Source organism: Ptychodera flava, chromosome 1, assembly GCF_041260155.1.
Source record: "Ptychodera flava strain L36383 chromosome 1, AS_Pfla_20210202, whole genome shotgun sequence".
Lineage (NCBI taxonomy): Eukaryota > Metazoa > Hemichordata > Enteropneusta > Ptychoderidae > Ptychodera > Ptychodera flava.
The window spans coordinates 10468297-10487751 of record NC_091928.1 but is presented as its reverse complement, the minus strand read 5'-3'; the positions used below and the strand labels follow the sequence as shown (position 1 = coordinate 10487751).

The 19455-nt window shown below is 37.8% G+C and overlaps 1 pseudogene; it reads right to left on the bottom strand.

Annotated features, from left to right (window-relative positions):
• Positions 1-3947: 3947 nt before the first annotated feature.
• The window catches only part of LOC139142805 (protein kinase C and casein kinase substrate in neurons protein 1-like), a 42420-nt pseudogene continuing 26912 nt past the window's right edge, over positions 3948-19455 (bottom strand).

The window sequence follows — 19455 nt, the reverse complement described above, 5'->3', positions numbered from 1 at the left end:
TTGTCCAGTTTCAGTGAATCTACATATTAAACAACTTTGGGAATTCCTGATTGGATACAATGATAAGTTTTCTGTTGCTAAAAACGGTCTAATCATTGCAATCCTAGCTCTCACAACATGTACAAATGAATAGAATGATGAAATACTGTGAGGGAACATTCTCATCACAGTTTGCCTCAAAACAGAACGAAAGAGAAAGTACTAGTGCTGTTACAAATTTAAAAATACCTTAAAGCTGAAAATAATTTGTCTAAATGGTATAAAGGAAATGAGCTATAATAGAACACATCATAATCATGTTTGCGAGTGTTCAGTGAAAAGGATGCCTTGTAATAAACCGTATTTCTTTTTTTACGTTTATGTAATTAGAATCACTATGTTGAAAAGGTTCTTGCACCATTGAGTCCAATCAGGAACTCCACGAATACATTTACAAATGTATTTTGAACATGTAAGTTATGATGCTGGTCTAGCCGGTCATTCCCAAAGCTACCTGAACTTTCACGCTCACTTGTTCATCACATATAAAAATGAAAGATACATGACATTGCAAAGTGTGGTGATTTGTTTATGTTTCTTGTCTGACATGCATGGACGTGGCCCTGGTGTGTTGTGTAACTGAGAGCATGTAGCTGATTAAAGAAGTCAACAAGACCACATCAATTCCATTGTGTTAATGTCGTAAAATTCGCTGATGCACATCTGTTAAAACAACACCTTGGCTAATGAAGTTCTGCAGCTTGATCGAATTTCACATGACACTTTACAGAGAACGCCACATTAACCGGTCAAGCCATTTAGCAAAGTGCCTTGTAAGACAGAGAGTCATTTGGCCAGATAACAAGTAAATTGGCGGTCAACTTCAGTGGTCTGGTAAGGTACCGTTCAGTTTTTACGGCGGGGGGGCCGGCAAAATCCAAGGGGGGGGTCATCATAATTTTGGAATCCGCAAAGGGGGGGGTCATCGCTTTTTCACTGGTAGGAAAGGGGGGGTCACCACATTTTCAAAAACATAATACCAACAATAAAGTTGACTTTATGCCATGGCCATGATCGACCCTCTTTACCGGCGGGCCGCCTTCGGCGGCCCACTACAATAAATATACATTATGTATACCCAAGACCCTCTTAACGGGCAGTCGCCTTTGGTGGCCAACTCCAATTAGGTTTACTTCATGCAATGGCCATGATTGACCCTCTTTACCGGCGGGCCGCCTTCGGCGGCCCACTACAATAAATATACATTATGTATTACCCATGACCCTCTTAAGGGCAGACAACTTTGGCGGCCCACTCCAATTAGGTTTACTTCATGCAATGGCCATGATTGACCCTCTTTACCGGCGGGCCGCCTCCGGCGGCCCACTACAATAAATTGACTTTATGTAATACCCCACGGCAATCTTACCGTAAAATTCCCAATTGAAGCCGCGGCTTGTATTAGAAACATTTTTGAGGGACCCCTGGGATCACGCACTGAATAATGGTAATGGCCGCGCGCCTTCAGCGGCCCTGTCCAGTAAAGTCTACTTTATGCAATAGCCATGATCGACCCTCTTTACCGGCGTGCCACTTTGGCGGCCCACTAGAATAAAGTTGACTTTACGTAATGGCCCATGACCTCTTAACCGGAGGGCTGCCTTGGCGAACCACTCCGATAAAGTTTACTTTATACAATGTCCATGGACATGAGTTGTCTATGGAAATGAAGTTAAAAATTGCCTTACAGTCGTCCTAATTAACAGACGTTTCAATGGATGTGGCTGAGAAGTTTGTGCACTGCATCGAATAAAGTGCGCCGCGTACCAGAGTTCAAAATCCAAACCATGCGGGTAAATTTGACATATGGGTTTTGGTTATTTTTCAGGGGGGGGGGTCATCAATTTTTTCGTCTGACAAAGGGGGGGTCATCATTTTTTCACAAAAAATGCAGGGGGGGTCTATATTTTTTTGAACACCGGCGACAAGATTTTGCCGGCCCCCCCAGGCCGTAAAAACTGAACGCTCCCTAAAGCGATTGTAATACAAAAGTCAGCAGGAAGCCCAACTCTGGCCATAAAATTGATACTGATACTTCAGGCTGCGTAAACATCGCACAGTGGTACAAACCATTTCTCTCATGGTGTATGGTAGAAAATAATCTGAATCCAATGAAGAGTAATTCACGATTGCCACCGATTGAGATTACCCGCTGATTTTAGTGTTTGCAATTGCTGTACTGTACCCAACCAGTGAAGTTGATCGCCAATTTATTTGTTATCTGGCCAAATGTTTCCCTGTCTCACTAGGCATTTTGCTAAATGGCTTGAGCGGGTTAATACGTAATGGACACGTGCAACCGGCCGGGTTCACATTAACACTGATTACAATTTCCTGATGTTGTTTCAACTGGATGAGGGGCACGCTGTAGAACCACTGATGTCATTTGCCCATGGCAACGAACTTTTCACGATAGAGTCTATACTGTGTATGCTTTGTGTACTTTTTCAGACGCGCGAAACGTTATTAATGAAATAAAGCTTTTGAAATTGAAAAGAAGAAAAAAAGAAAGACAATGCACTGCGCGATCTTTGGTATGAAAAAATGGTTTATTCTACTGTTTGACGATAAGAAATATATTGTCAAACAGCATGACAAGCCGTCTATGACAGGGAAGGGTGCGCAGTGTCTTGCTACTGAGTGGTAAAAAATGCACAACTGCTTAAGGCATTCTGGTGATTTTCTATACAAGCATCGTGAGTAGTCGCCAGGTGCCAAAAAACAGTGTCCACTAGTTTTTCTGAGATTGTGGGGCAAATTCAACAGGTTTTCAGGGCTGCATATTGTTTTTATTTTATTTACACTTTATTTAAAGAGGGTAGTCTGATTTACAAACTGATTGTAATTTACATCACAGCCCTCAGAAATATACATCCTGTACATGTTTAATTTCTATCAACTTGTTCAGCTACTCATTTGAGTTGCTATTCATTTTTATTGCCTTGAAGTGTATTAACCAGTGTCCAAAATGGTTTTGGGTTTTTTAATCACGTGCAGGCAGAGTTCACAAGCTGAATACTGTGAACCTTCATTTGCTTTGGGAGTAGGACAAGAAGCTGTAGTTGATATTAAAAGCGCAAATAGTGAAAAAAATCCTCAAAAGTTACAGTACCACTTGCCCATTAACCATTCTCGACCATCTCTTCGAAAACAAATCTGCTATTATCGCGCCGCCAGGAGCCTGAAATTAAGTAAGACAGAATCCATATTCTGACTAGTGGTGGCGCTCTCACTAGTTTCAAATTAGCAAATTTACTTACCAGAAAAGATTCTAATTTCTGGCTAAAAAGATGTTACAGTACTATGCTTTGTAACACAACGAGCAGAACTAAAGAAATACAACTAACTCTTCCATTTTTTGCCTATTTGATAACATCACAATGAATCTGTAAAGGAAGAATGTGCCTCTGGGACACAAATTTGGACTCGCACATTTTTAAGTTCTTTTCCCGTCAACACTTGTGAGGGCCCATTTTGAAGATCTTGAAATTACATGTAATTTTCAGTCTTCTTATTGTGAAAACCTAAAAATTTTATTTGTTCCCACAGAAGTCAACACATGGATGGAGGCCATTTTGAATTTCAAATATAAATGTTACGCTTGTGCAAAACTTTGTATGGTAGCCCCCCTGATTTTGTCCTTGGAATGTTATTAGAATGGTTGAAAGTTTCATTAAGGAAAGTTTGGGATAAATTCATTCAATTTCAAAACACACACTACCTTATTACTTTCACATTAAAATCTCATTTAGCCCTAAGTCAGTAGCCATATTATAGTTTCATTCTACGGGGTGAATACATTAATTTCTATAACATTTCACCCACCACTACTGAACAAGTTGGTCCACTTCCATTATGACCAAAATACACCACAACTGATGAAACGAAAACCAAAGAGTCCATAAAAGTAAAAATTAAATAATTATATTTATTAACGACCAGAGTACAAACAACAAATGATGTACCTCAATGTCAGGCAACTTTCTCATTTTTTGAATTCAGTTATGCAAATACCGACCAAAAAGTGTGCATCATCATGGTTACCATCATGGTTGCCATCATGGTTATCATCATGGTTATCATCATGGTTACCATCATGGTTGCCATCATGGTTATCATCATGGTTATCATCATGGTTACAAGTTCTGGTAAATGAATCCCTGTGACAAAGTCTGTACAACAAACTTGGTAGAGAGACTTTATGTAAGGATAATGCTTCGTTTTCATGTTATGTCTGGTACAGCTCCCTATGCATCCTGTTTGAACCCTTTCCACAGAATGGTTTGGTCCAAATCTATTGTTTTCTGTGGTGAAGTTACACTGTGCAGAGGTGATGCTGGCACTGACTTCTACGTTCCATCAACTCTGCTCCCTTTTGACGGTCACAGATGAAACGGCAATTGTTGCCGACAGTTCAAACAAAGTGAAGAAAGCAAACTTCTCAATAAAGTACAAAATTCAAATAATCCTGGTACACGTCTGAGAATAGAACAATTCACAGTTGATGATGATGCTCTTATGTTGAAGTTTCTTGCAAAAGACTGGACAATTTCTTTCAAATTCATTTCCTTTCACATTCCTAAGCCTGACCAACCTAAACCATGCAAGGAACAAGTACTAATACTGTCAAATCTGTCCATTTCTAATTGTAAACTGTCTCTTCAGCAATGGAGTGGTAAATTTGTTGTACACTATAATATAACAAATAAAATATGAACCACCAAATAAATGTACCTTTTCAAACTCATATCACAAGAACAGCTCTCTATACATGGCAAAATTTACAAAAAGTATGGTCTATTCACACTCAGTTCTGGCAACCATTACTGAGACATTCTGTTCACAAGAGAGTCTGTACATTTTCTTTTCAAGGGAACCTGTGCAGTCTGTCTTTCAGGAGAGTCTGTACTAACATGGCTACCATTGATATGTAAATGACCCATCTATGTGAAATAGATGTACGTTTGATACAAAATCTGGGCTTTTCAATTGAAAAGTGAAGTGAATAATGTAAGATTTGATAACAGTCAATTTGGTCTTTTGAAGAGACCATGTCTTTCATTCTCTCTTCACAAAGGTAACCTTGAACAGTTTCTTGCAAATTCATTTCCTTTCACATTCTTTAACCTGACTGGACAACCATGAAAGCTCATGACAGAACTAGATAGCCATGATTCATGACCTAGATAACCATGATTCATGACCTAGATAACCATGATTCATGACCTAGATAACCATGATTCATGACCTAGATAACCATGATTCATGATCTAGATGACCACATTCATGACCTGGATAACCATGATTCATGACCTAGATAACCATGATTCATGACCTAGATAACCATGATTCATGACCTACCTGGCAATGATTCATGAACTAGATAGCTATGATTCATTACCAAGAACTCCCTAATATAAAGTTTCTGAACCAAAATGTTACAGCAAAGAGATGAAACAATATAACATTTGCATATTTTGATTTCCACAGAATTTATTTTTTTGAAATTTTTTAAGCTATTTTCCTCAAAAAATCATAGACCTTAAAAACGGAAGGACAGGCAACTGCCAGAAAAGACAAAGAAACTTGCGTGTTTACCCGTACGATCTGGGTTAAATCCTCTGCGCAGTTATGTAAACGCAAAACACGTCACGTGATGACACAGTGACGTCTTGGCAGCACTGGCGCTACACAGAAGACGCTATACCTGTGCTGTCGAGTCAAGTCGCGTTCTGTTCCGGGGTCTAGTTCACGTTGTTTTCAAGCATTGTATTACCCATTGATTTTTACAGACAATTTTGCTACCATTTTCGACAGATGAGTCACTATTAGGTATATTTATTGTTGTTGTTTTTGTAATTCCCGTCAATTCATGATCGAGTCGGCAAAGTTAATTTGCAATCTAATCATTGTACACCCCTGATAACTCTTCCGTTTATTTCTGATTCATGTGTAATGCTGTAAACTTTCTTTACTTCATTATGTACTTCTTGCACTTCGGCACTGTAGTATTTTTAAAAACTCGTGCGTCTTCAGCCCGATCGGCCATTGTTGTTTACGAAGCGACTTCATGTTTCAACTGAAAATTTCATATCCTGTCATATTTCTCTGCTGTAATGATAATGCATGTCAATGATAGTAAACGTTTCAACGTTAGGTATTTCGTCAACTGACTAGTATTTTGCGGGGCAAATCATGTTACATTGTAAAACTTGTACCAAATTCACCAAATTTGTACCAAATTCACGTGCAGGCATCTCCAGCTCGATCGGCCGTCATGATTGCTGTTGATGGACGATCTTTTTGTGCGTTTCAACTAAGTAATTTTTTACCCTCTTAATAATGCATGACAGTGCTAATGTACGTTTCTACGTGTCTTATTTCGTGGATTGAACTAGTATTTTTTGGAGGAAGTCATGCGTACATTTGTAAAACTAGGACTATTCACGCGTCTCCGACTCAGTCGGCCATTGTTGTTTACAACACGACATTTTGTGCGTTTCCTCTGAGTAATTTTTCGTACCGTCTCATGTTTCTCTGTTGTAATAATAATGCATGACAGTGCTAACGTACGTTTCTACGTGTCTTATTTCGTGGTTTGAACTAGTATTTTTAGGAGGAAGTCATACGTACATTTGTAAAACTAGGACTAAATTCACGCGTCACCGACTCAATCGGCCATTGTTGTTTACAACACGACATTTTGTGCGTTTCCTCTGAGTAATTTTTCTTGCCGTCTCATGTTTCTCTGTTGTAATAATAATGCATGACAGTGCTAATGTACGTTTCTACGTGTCTTATTTCGTGGTTTGAACTAGTATTTTTGGGAGGAAGTCATACGTACATTTGTAAAACTAGGACTAAATTCACGCGTCTCCGACTCAATCGGCTATTGTTGTTTACAACACGACACTTTGAAATTAGACGCGAAAGCTTGAGCATGCGCTGATCGCAATGTTGTAGTGATTAACATAATCTCGCGTCTGACAAGCCTCTCAAATCACGGGAATTTCCGTGAGCTTGCGATACGAGAGATAAACAGTTACGTTTGTTTATGTTAATGAGTGTTCAAGTTTTTCACGGATTATAACCAGGATTACATGAAAGAAAATAGCTAGTTGCCTGTCCTTCCGTTTTTAAGGTCTATGAAAAAATGTACCATATTTCTACAATTCTGTTGATTTAATTTCAAAAACACAATTGACAAATTGCTATTTCATACATATACATACATGTCTTATTAAATACAGTAACAGAAGTCCACCGTCTTGCAACAGCAGAGGTAAAACCCCCTACATGCTGAAGATAATAGAACAGTCCATCATAGATTTCTATGTGGTTCAGCACATAATTTTCAATGAAAAGGATGAGTTACTAAAATATTGTTGAAAACAGTCGCTTATATGTGTAATCATGATAATTTCACTAGGTACATATGCAGAATTAAATAGAATAACATAATATAATATATGTTGGGGTTAAGGTTCGTAATCTAACTGTAGACATGATAACATAAAGTACTACTCTACTTGTCTGATTAACAAAAGGGGTGGGCTGATCACACCATTGTTTTTCGGTCATACCTCAAAGAAAACATTCAAATGTGTACCTTATTGTTTAAGTAAATTGTTTTGATTTTGTTTAAATACAATTTGGATATATTGATAATACAACTCCAGGTTGAAACAAAGGCACAACATAAATAGGAGAAATATGGATGTGATTATTACACAAAAATTTGTGACATTGAAATTTATTTTCTTATCATGCATTCAAAAAAATGCAGGGTTTAATGATTGTTGTCCAAAGTTCAACTATAAAACTGTTGATGATTACAATTAATACAATTGTACAGATATCTCGGAAGTTGTACCCTATGACCTCTGGGTGACCTAAAAGGGCTGAACTTTGAACTCAAAAGGTCAAAACATTTTATTTGTCTTCTACCTGACAGCATACACACACAAGGACAGGAATAATTCTTCCATGCATTTACTTTGTCATTATAAACAGAATATGGATTGTGACTTTTAACTTCATAAATTACAGAAATTAGGTAGCAGGCACACAAAATATAATATACACACATCATTGATCATTATTGAACACCCTGAAAAAGTCAAAAGGAAGGGTTTTTCGATTATCTCTGATACAGAATTTTGAAGAAACCAGGTTATATGTACTAGTCACACATAAATTCATAATATAATATTCTGAATAAACTTTCATGTTGACCTATGACATGATTCGTAACCATGGTGATATTCAAATTTATTCATAACCTATGACACGGCAATCAGTAAGAATTTGATGGAATCCACTACATACCATGGCATATAACACTCAGATTTTTAATGCACCTATCTACAATTTTAATGCCTCAAATGATTTGATGATAAATTCATGTCAGTCATCGTAAAATATATCAAGTATTCATTCTGCCTCTTTCCTACTTTCCTGCAGTTATGACTTGCACTGCAGACATTTCTGATCAAGCAAAATAGAAGTGCAAAGAGACATTGCCGCATCGTGCCATAAAACGATGGCATTTTACAAATGGCAGCAAAGCAAATACTGTTGACAGTGAGAATTGGTGACAAGATTTGTTTTATGAGCTAAAACTGAAAAATGCTGTTCTCTGTACTTTCTTAGACTCAACTGAAAGAAAATATTTCTGACTGAATGGACAAAGAGTCTCTGGTAGACTTGTAAAGGACGTTGCTACATTTTCAACTAGGAATAAAACTCAATTCTGCAATTTCTTTGAAATGTGTTTCAAAGCAGACTTGGTTTTTCACAACACTTGAAGGGAAAAGCGGGCAAATCGCATTAATTTAGTTTCAAATAGTTACCAAAATGTAAACAGATATTAATATCGTACCGGACAAAACTTATTGCTGTAGTATGAGAAGTTAAATGCATGCTGGGATTGCAAAGTGCATCCCGGGATTGAACAGTGCACGCTTGGTCATCATAGAGTACAGGTGAATGTATGACAGCCTCTACAGTATGGCCAAACATGGTTTGAGGGTATTCAAAGCCAATTGTACAACACAGTTAGGCTCCACCCCTAAATCAATAAACATGGTTTCTCCTAGCCACAAATCTACAGCATGAGCATACCAAAGCCTGCAAAAATCCAGGGGGGGTTACACAAGCCGTGAAAAACAGATAAACTTTGTCAAAAAAGTTTGAAATGTTGCAAAAGTTGCAGTTATTGCCTTTTGATACAGTGTAACATTTAATCATTGTTATCCTATCTGTGGTATCCTAACATTGCTACTCATTATACATGATATCAAAATCTTCAACTATTGTCACTCGTGTGTCTCTATGCTGTAAAAACCCTACTCTGTAAATTTGTTACTCATCCGTAACTCAGGGGAGAAAATACTTAACGAACACCCGTACCTTTCTCTCTGAATTCAGAAAACACATATCTAGACAATGTTTCTCTCACAACACCAGGGAATCAAATCACTTTGCGATATCAATTACTACTTTCAAATGGTTTCTTTGACAATACACTGTTCAGTTCTGATGCAGAGACCTGCATCAGAATCACCACTTTTTATTTCTATTTTACAATCCTAAATCAAATGTTCGGAAATATTTTGCTGTCTAAACAAAAATATGGATACTGTTAAGCCTACGACTGGAGCAGAGATGAATTTAAACATAGTGTGTGTATTTATAACAGAGTATCCAAATTACAGTTTTTTTCAATTCATGAACGCACAAGCTCAGGTTTTTACAAGTGTAGATTACTCAGAAAGTAAGTGTTGCGTTACTGTTCAATCGATGAACTTCAGGGTTTTCAATGACTTTCCAGAGTTCAATTTCAAGGGTTCCTGATTATCAAACCTCCAGTACAACTACCATTTAGAGATACTTCCTTGTCATTGGGGAATTATAAACATTTTGATGAAGGGCGATTCTTAGGAGAAAACACTGGATATAAGTGTATGTGTACGTATGACATTTGAATAATGAATATTTATGTGTTTACAGCACTATACAGGTTCAGCATAGTTAGCTGGATACAATCCCACTTTGCCGTCTATCCTTCCTTTACACCAGCCTTGCTCGTCTTCATCCTCCAGTTTTGTGAATACAGTACCTGAAAAAAATTCACAAAGTTAATATTAGGTGGGAAGGGGGCTTCTCATTTCCTTGTTGGAATTTTTCTATCTTTGTCAAGTGATTTTCTAGTGCTACAACTTAAAAAAATATACTTTCAAAACATTATTGCAGCCAGTGTTTATTTTGAAATTTTCTGTTAGTTTTTATCTGAGTCTCCTTGGCAAATACAGGAATCTACCAATTCCTTTTCATGATATTTGTTTAATTACTGATGAAAGTTCTTTTTGATGGGTGAAAATTTCCCATACTACACGTACTGGGATAGGGACGATGAACAGAAATTTTGGGAAATTCATGAATACAGTCAGAGAGTTCAGAAATGTTTTCAGTTGGAAAGCAAATGGCTTCTACCCTTTAAAAATACCATGCTTAATGATATCTGTGCATGAGCACAGTGTGTATGTGAAACGTGCATCGATGACTATCGATTATTTGACAACATACAGTATTCTCTTTTGTTATACATAAGAAAACTTTAAAGTGTCATGCACACAGTTTGGTTAAAATTCACTCTACAAGTTTCTTTCTGTTCTTCTCTGGAATTCACCTTGCTCTATGGTACACGTGGTATCTGAACTCTTTGATTCAATTTAGCAATGTCTTAAAACTGTCTTGAGTAAGTTCTATATCGACACACCATAATGTAGGAAATTTTCTTGCATTCAATGGAAAACTTAAAGGCAGTGGTGCATCATATCGGCTTGGTGGGCAGATTATTGACAAGCACATAAATGAGTTTTTGTGAGCATACACAGATGTTAAAAACACAAAATACTTGCTTAAATTAATTACTTTACTCCTGATAAACAAAGACGCATTTCAATCACTAAAATTTGTACAAACATGACATCTGACCACTGTGCAACTGTATTTTTCAATTTCACAGTCAGTACAATCTTAACGCCTTATTACACCAGTACATGCAATGGGTCACATCAAAGTCCCTTACCGAACATACATCCTGCGATCAGTAAACACATACATAGATGGAGAGCCCAACACACATTACACACACATAAAACACAAACACACACATGCCTACACTGTACCACGTATGGAAGATCTTACCACTTTTGAACGTCAACTCATCTTCTTCAGCTCCTTCGTAGTCATACAAAGCCCTGACTGGTACACCGACGGCTTCCTGGTCATCCCATTCATCATTGAACGGATTAGGATCAGCTTCTTGATCCATGGCACTGTTGGCATGACAACACACCATCATTATAGAGCCTGTAGCTGTTACTATGGATAATTTTTTTTTTCAATATCTTATTTTCTTTTGCACATCAATGCCAAGTTCTTGTTCTACTCTCCAAAGCATCTCTCTGTGTAAATGCCCTGTTATCGTTTTCATGATCAAGTAAAGTTTTCACCATCTTACTTTTGTGAAAATCACAAATTTAATCTTTTGTCACAGAGTTAACACAGGGACAGCAGCCATTTTGAATTTCAAATATCGGTAACTGTTTGGTAAATTATTTCTCTAGTACCAAACTTTGTACAGCGACCCCTGATTTTCATTATTGTTTGATGAGAGGATGGTTCAAAGTAAAAGTTTAGTTGAGGGATGTTTGAGCAAAAGTTGAAGTCAATTTTGATATGTGTACTACCTTAAGATAGTCGGAAAAATTTACACTCGTTCTCATCTATCATCGAACGCGCAACTTCATGTGAATGTTGATACATCTCATGAATTCATCAGTGTGTTTCCTTTGAAACTTCATGAGTTGATAAGGAACTTCCTAGGAAGATTTCAGACGCCGCCGCGCCGCGCTGGCGACAAGTTTACAAGTTTATGTAAACATAAGATACACTGTACGCAAACGACTGACGTGAACGTCATATTCCTAGCTACGTGAATACGTACCTTTACATTAGCGATTCGTATGAATTGTTCAAAAACAATAGGCGAAGTTTTAAACCGGTAAAATGTGTGCGCGAATTTCATTTCATTAATACAACAACTAAAATGCGAATAACAGATCGCAGATACAAAAATAGTTTGGGCGGCAAAGTTGAGGGTTGCTGCAACATTGTACAACTGCCGTGCATGTAATCCATGATAGTACACACTTCCAAAATGCAACGTGGTTTCCCGACACCATTTCTGACGCGAAGACGCATCTGAGAACTTCACTTGAAAGGCGTTTCTTATGGTGAAATTGCATCGACGACCGGAGTGTCTAAATCAACAGCGCACAGTATCTGCTGCAAATACGAGAGAACAGGCTCCCTTAGTGATAGACCAGCGCGAGAACGTACTAAAGTGTCGACAACATTCTCCAACATATCGAGTTCTATAAAAGGCGGCAACCAAGTATTTACTTGCACGAAATCAGAAGGTAACTTCTTGATGATAACGGGTGTACGGCCGAAAACGTACCATCGCTGGCGACAATTCACCGAGCGATAACCGAATACCTGAACATGAGTCGAAAGAAAATATCAAGTCTTGCTGCCGAATCGATGACTCCAGCTATCGGACAATATACACTGGATTTCATAGAAACTGTTTCTGATTACAATATAAATCAAATTCATTGTTTGACGAGTCTTCGGTGATCAGAACTACAGGCAATCGTCGTTTTGGACACGCAGAAATCAGAACACGGCAGTTCAAATACAACCGGCCATGCCATGCATCGAACGCTACGTACGCGATCAACATCCTTGTCAGTGCTGCGGGTGTCGATCATTCCGATGTGATCGTTGGACCATCAAACGGGTTGGAGTTATTGAACTTTTTCGATGAGGCTGTTCGAGTTACGGATAATTTTGGAAATCCTTGTTTGGCCGTAGGTGACTGTGTAATTATGGATAATTGCGGTTTCCACCACGCCCGATATGTTGAGCAAAATCTCCAACGACTATTGCAGGCGAGAGGGGTTCGACTGATTTACCAGCCACCATATAATGTTTTCAACGTTGGCGAGCCGTGTTTCAACTATATAAAGAGCGAGCTGAGATCTCATCAAGATGTCGCCTACAGGTTCACTGAACTAGCGACTGCTAGTGCCATAGCAAACATTACTCCCGGTACTTGTCGTTTCTTTGCGAGAGAATGTGCACACATTTGAAAATGGGACCGTCATCATTCATAGTATCGTCATTACACGCACGTACATTTGTGCCGGGGTGAGGAAATGAACTAGCGCGATGTTGACTCTCAAAACGAACCTGCGCGATGTTGATTCTCAAGGAAATTTCGGGTACATTTTTTCTCTCTTGAAATGTGAATCTTTCGTATTTCACAAAAGTGTAAGAACGTTTCTCTGCCCGAAACTGATGGCGATGTCCCATCCTGAACGTAAATCTTCGCCTTTAAAGTTCCACCTCGGCATTTTAAACTTTCACTTACTAGCTTTCATTCTCATGAATTCACCCTCTCTTCATGTACACGGATGTTATCTTTTGTGCACCATAGTATTGGAAGTGAACGTTAAACACAAATTCTGATGACATTTTCATTTACAAAACTCATCGGCACCATGGACAAACCAACAAAAGTTTGGAAAACTCGAACACCGCGGAAAGCATGGAGCGTTCCAGGGACAACTGTGCAATGCATGCTCTTAGCGAAAATAAATGTGGCGCACGCGTGTTGTATGCCCCAGCAAGTTTTAATTTGTTGGCGCCGACTTGTCTGGAAGTCTGTAGCAATATTATTAATTACATCGTTGAGGCGGCGAAATCTTCCTAGGAAGTTCCTTATCAACTCATGAAGTTTCAAAGGAAACACACTGATGAATTCATGAGATGTATCAACATTCACATGAAGTTGCGCGTTCGATGATAGATGAGAACGAGTGTAAATGTCGGCACACTTTCAGATTATGAAATTATACGGTGTTGAGAAATCAGTGTTGAATAATACACACTATAAAGCAAAACAAATGCATTGCAAATATATTCTTATTTCACATTAATCATATCTGTAAAACAATGGTACGGTACAGTAGCAGTAAATACTTATGGCTGGTGTAATTCATCATTACAACGATGTAACTATTCACACTGCTTGTCAATTGGTTACACTCATATAGCTACAAATCTACATACTACAGAACACTGATACGGAACTTCACAAAATGTACAAGCTACACAGTGCTACTTGACATACAGCACGTACAGACAACATATGACCTTGCAAATGCTGTTCACAATATACCACATCAAAGACAGACAGAAAATAGACAATGAAATGGCTCAGCTATGCATATGTTTTTTTTTATCCTTATTGTGTCTGTCCTGGAAGTTTGACTTTGATTGACAGTGTATACGAAGGCTTTCTAAAATGTACAATAGTCTCTCTTTTCTCTCTCTGTTTTCACTTTCACATTTTGCCATTTTACGAAAGTTGGGGGGAGTCTGTGTGAAAAGTAACTTTGGCAGAATTTTCTGCAAGCAAATGTGCCGACTTTTGTGTGAATAACCATAAGAGAGCCACAGCTCTGAGTCTTTGAGCTTGAATTTCAGAGGTTTCATCCAATTCTTTATGTTTTCACAGACATTTATGAGGCGAGTCATTACGACCCAACAAACAATGTCAATGTTGTCACTGTACACAGGAAACCAAATCACAGGCGAATCAACGGTTGGGGGGGGGGAGGAAGAAAACACATATATACTGTTACCTGCAAATGCCAAATCAAAATGTATTTTATAACACACCTCATCCAATTTCCTCTTTGAAAATTTGATAAATCTTTCAAGTATTACTCATCTTCATCATAGACAATATTGCCATATTTGTGTACATTTCATATAATATGCATGGAAAGTGCATTCTGGCTTATCACGGTAAGTTTTTCACTGTTAACATTGCATGGTAAAAGCTTCTAAAACTGTTCAAGAATAAATGGGTCTTTGCTCTACTGGTGCAAAAACGATGTTGCCATCTGGATGCAAATCAATGGTTCACAACTGAGATTATGGATGAGGTATGTGATGAATCAAATACAGATATTCCGTTTCAAAGAGGAAACCATATTTCAAATCTGCTTTCTTTTTCGCCTGTGGCCATGTGTTTACATGCTTGGTTATTTGGAAACTACCACAACAACACAAATACTACATTCTACTTCCCACCACCAAATACACAACACGTTGTGCTAAATTCTACTTGCTAGCTCCAAATATACAAGATGTTATGCTGCATTCTACTTGGAAGCTCCCAATTGACCCCTTACAAAAAGAATATAGACTATGTCCTATTGCATTTAGATCTCCTATAGATATCTATAGAAATTCTACAGAAGTTTATAGAGTTTTGGCACCATCTTCTATAATCTATAGAAAAATCAAGATTCCATAGAATTCTGTATAGAAATCTATAGAATATTTACGTTATGCACAAGATGCTATGCTACATTCAACTTGCTAGCTCCCAATACACAACATGTTATACTAAGCTCACAAGTGCATTGCTATCCTGGCAGTGCAAATGATATACAGGTGCAAAGCCATCTATAGCTACCAGGCTGACACTACAAATAATTAAACCGCTGAGACCCTTTGACACCAAATTTCCATGTATATAGGTCCAACTACATCCATTCAAGACAATGGAGGCAACATCAACAAATCTGGTGAACGTCGGACATTACATACATGGCGGCATGGCTACTTACAAGTTTGTCTGTCTAACGTGTTCACCCCTAATTCCCTGTAAACAGGTCCACACTCACCATTGATAACAATACACTTGGGTGAAACCATATCAATGGAAGGGTTTAACATAGGAAACACACAAACAGGACACTGATATGTTGATTACCAGCCGTAATACAGACTACAGTTCCTGAGATGGGCAACTGGACGAGGGTAAAACCGACTAACCTTGGCGTGATGTCTGGTTCTGGTGATGGCTGACTGTAGCTTTGTTGTGCGTAATCGTTATAGGCATTGAATCTGCTTTGGGTTTGTGAAGATGATTGGTAGCCACTAAGTGACAAGACGAACAAGATGGCAAATGGATGGAAAAAAAAATAGACAAGTGACAATGAGAACGTGAACACGTTTGAATCGACGAACCCTGGAATCTGAAAGAAGGCAGGCACAAACAGAACCATATGCACAAACAAATATAGGAAAACATAATTCCATTTCCCATTTGGACACATGGGTTTGTTTGTACAGCCATCACGATACCTCTTGGCTCTACAGTATCTGTAGAACACACTGGGTACCATTCATTCCGGAGTAGGCCCTTTGACATGAAAACAAGTACACAATGCAAACTGACAAAAAATGTCTGTACATGATGATCGCCATGTATGATTATTAACTTAAAAACTTTACTGTTTTACACAAATGAAACACAGAAGAAGATCTCCATACAATTATTTTTTTTGTTTCTTTTCAATTTCAAAGGAAGTTATGTAGGAACACCAATAAATAATTCTGAATTCCTAACGTTTTGAATTTCTGAATTTTTTTTAGTTTAATGACTTTTGTTCCTTGTTTTTGAATGTTAATTATTTTTGTTCCATTTTAGTGCAACTAAGCACAGCTACACACACATATTGCATGAGAGAAGAATCCACGAAGAGAATGTTTACTTATCAAATGTTATTGAGATATAGTTGAAACCTTATCACCTCATTATTTGTACAGATGCATCTTATTAGTGTAATGATGGTACATTAACAATCTCAGAACAAAAAACTGCCCATTTAGAATCACACAAAACATTGTCTTCTTTGTTTTGAAAACAGAAAGCAGATGCCCTTCAACAAAGTACCAAGACACCCAAACAGACACGGACAAAGTAATAGACAGATACACTGACATACCAATAGACACGCTGACAAACCGACAGGCAGACAGACATGCTGACAAACACCCTGACATACAGTCAAAGATGCACAAAAACTGACCTGTCTCCGACTTGATGGATCCCAGCATCGCCCATGCCCAAGCTACTGTTAGCTGAAAACTCTGAGTTGCCCTTGAACGACGCATTGGTCAACATGACACCATCACCGCCACCAACATTACCCTTGCTTTTCTTCTTGAACTTATTGAATGCATCTCTTCAGAATATTCCTGCAATTCAAAAAAATAATCTCATCAACCAAAATGTTGAATCAAGTCATAAGTACAAAATGTTATAATTATAAAATACTTTTTATAACTTAAGTTTCAAAACTATTATACTCTGAGCAAAATGCTTGTAAAAAAGGCTAGTTTAATAAGTTGTGCATGTGTATGCACTCTCTCTCTCTCTCTCTCTCTCTCTCTCTCTCTCTCTCTCTCTCTCTCTCTCTCTCTCTCTCTCTCTCTCTCTCTCTCTCTCTCTCTCTCTAAAACACACACACACACACACACACACACACACACACACACATATACCTATATATACATATGTGATTGACATTTGTTTGTAAAATGCAGTTGATGCCTGACAGATATCTTGTGCATTTCAGACATGTTAGACAGACAAATTGACAGACAAATCAAATTTAAGACCTCATTCAGTTGTGATTTACACCCAGCACTGATAAGGCCATTACAAACAACAAAAGTTCAAAATAATATAATTATACTACTATGTGACTGTAACTTGTACACATCAAAAGTCTTTGTACCAGGCCCTGTGTTCACGCTCATTAAAAACAATGCATTCAATACCACTGTTAACAGGAAAGTTGTTGTTATCATTTGATATCCTACAATGCTTCAAATGCCCGAAAGACTTCAAAATAGAGTGCTGACCTCAAATGCAGGCCAGCTCATGGCCATTCCAGTACCGTGTGTGTTCTTCCACCATTTCAAGTCTTTGTCAGCGTCTGCATTCTGTACAGTCTGTATGAAGTCAGAGTATACCTGAGAGAAACTGGAAAATAAAAAACCACATATCAGATTATCTGTTGATACAGAGTGCATAATCACATAGGCGGCAGTGGATAGAGTGTGTTATGATAAGGATATTTTGGTTTCAACTTTGATTTGAAGGTTTCCTTTGAGACAGATCAATTTTTAAACAGAACTGCACTCATGAACAGTTTGCATGTATTCAATGGCGCCCTCACAGTTGTACATTGTGTAATGAGAGAGATCCATGTTTGCACAGCAGTACAGTCAATGTTTGTATACAATAGCGCCCTCATGGCTAGGTATTTGTGTTTTTAAAGATGGGAGAGTTTTATACTTGTTCAGTACTTTAAATGATCAGTGATCAGGAACGCAGTGCCACCCTCATGGCCAGGCATTTGTGTTCTTGCTGGCCATGGTCCATTTGAATTCCAGGTTTAATCCTTTGAGTGCTGTAATTTTTCCTAGAAAACGTCAGTGCAACATTTTATCAATTTTTATAAATGTTTCTGTATTTGTTTTGATGCTCTTGAAAGAAATGGACACAACTTTTCATTGGCTATTTGTTTTTGACAAAAATTTTTGGAAAAATATGAAAAACTGTCTAGATCTGCAAAAACATTTTGGCATTATATTGCATAAAGGTGACAAAAATTGACTCTGGGACTCAAAGGTTAAACAACTGTTGTGAATGTTTACGTCGTCAAAATAACTGCAAAGAGTTGAATTCAAGGGCTAGAAGACTAACTTACTTTGTTTGAGATGAGAGATCTAATCTAGCATGTAAATCTGACAAAACTTCCTTGAAGAAATTGAGTCTCCTTGCTTCGAATTCCTGTGTCTTGTTGAATTGTCCTGTCATGTCTTCCATGTACCGTGCATTGTAGTTGGTCAGCTCTGATAGTGCCTTTTCATATTTCTCCTTGGCTTTGATCTTGTCCTGCTTGCATTTGTCTACCTTGTCATGGAGTTTCTTTATCTGGAGTGGAAAAGTCAATACACAGAGAACACAACATCTTATCATCTCAGCATGTGTAAACAAACAAAGAAAATATGAAATAAAGAAACAGTTAAAAGACATTATAGGCAATAAATAAATAAAACAAAAATAAACAAACATCCTAGAATAAAAAAGAAAAATTCAAAAATTCTCAGACACTAAGGGTAAACTTTCTCATTGAAACATTCCATTACCCTTTCACAGCTTTGGTTTGGCCCAAAGCCATTGTTATTAATGGTGAACACAGACCAGTTTACTTTGAATTAGGGATGAACAGGTTCAACATGTACTTGTAAATACTGAACTAGCTTTTTTTTTTTAGGAAACTAGCTTTTTGAATGCACACACAGGAACTGATGAATTCAAGAAAATTTGTTTGTTTTGATTTGTTTGTACAGAACTATGGTCTGATCCACGAAGCTTTAAGAATGAGTTTAAGGTAGTTTTGAAAAAAA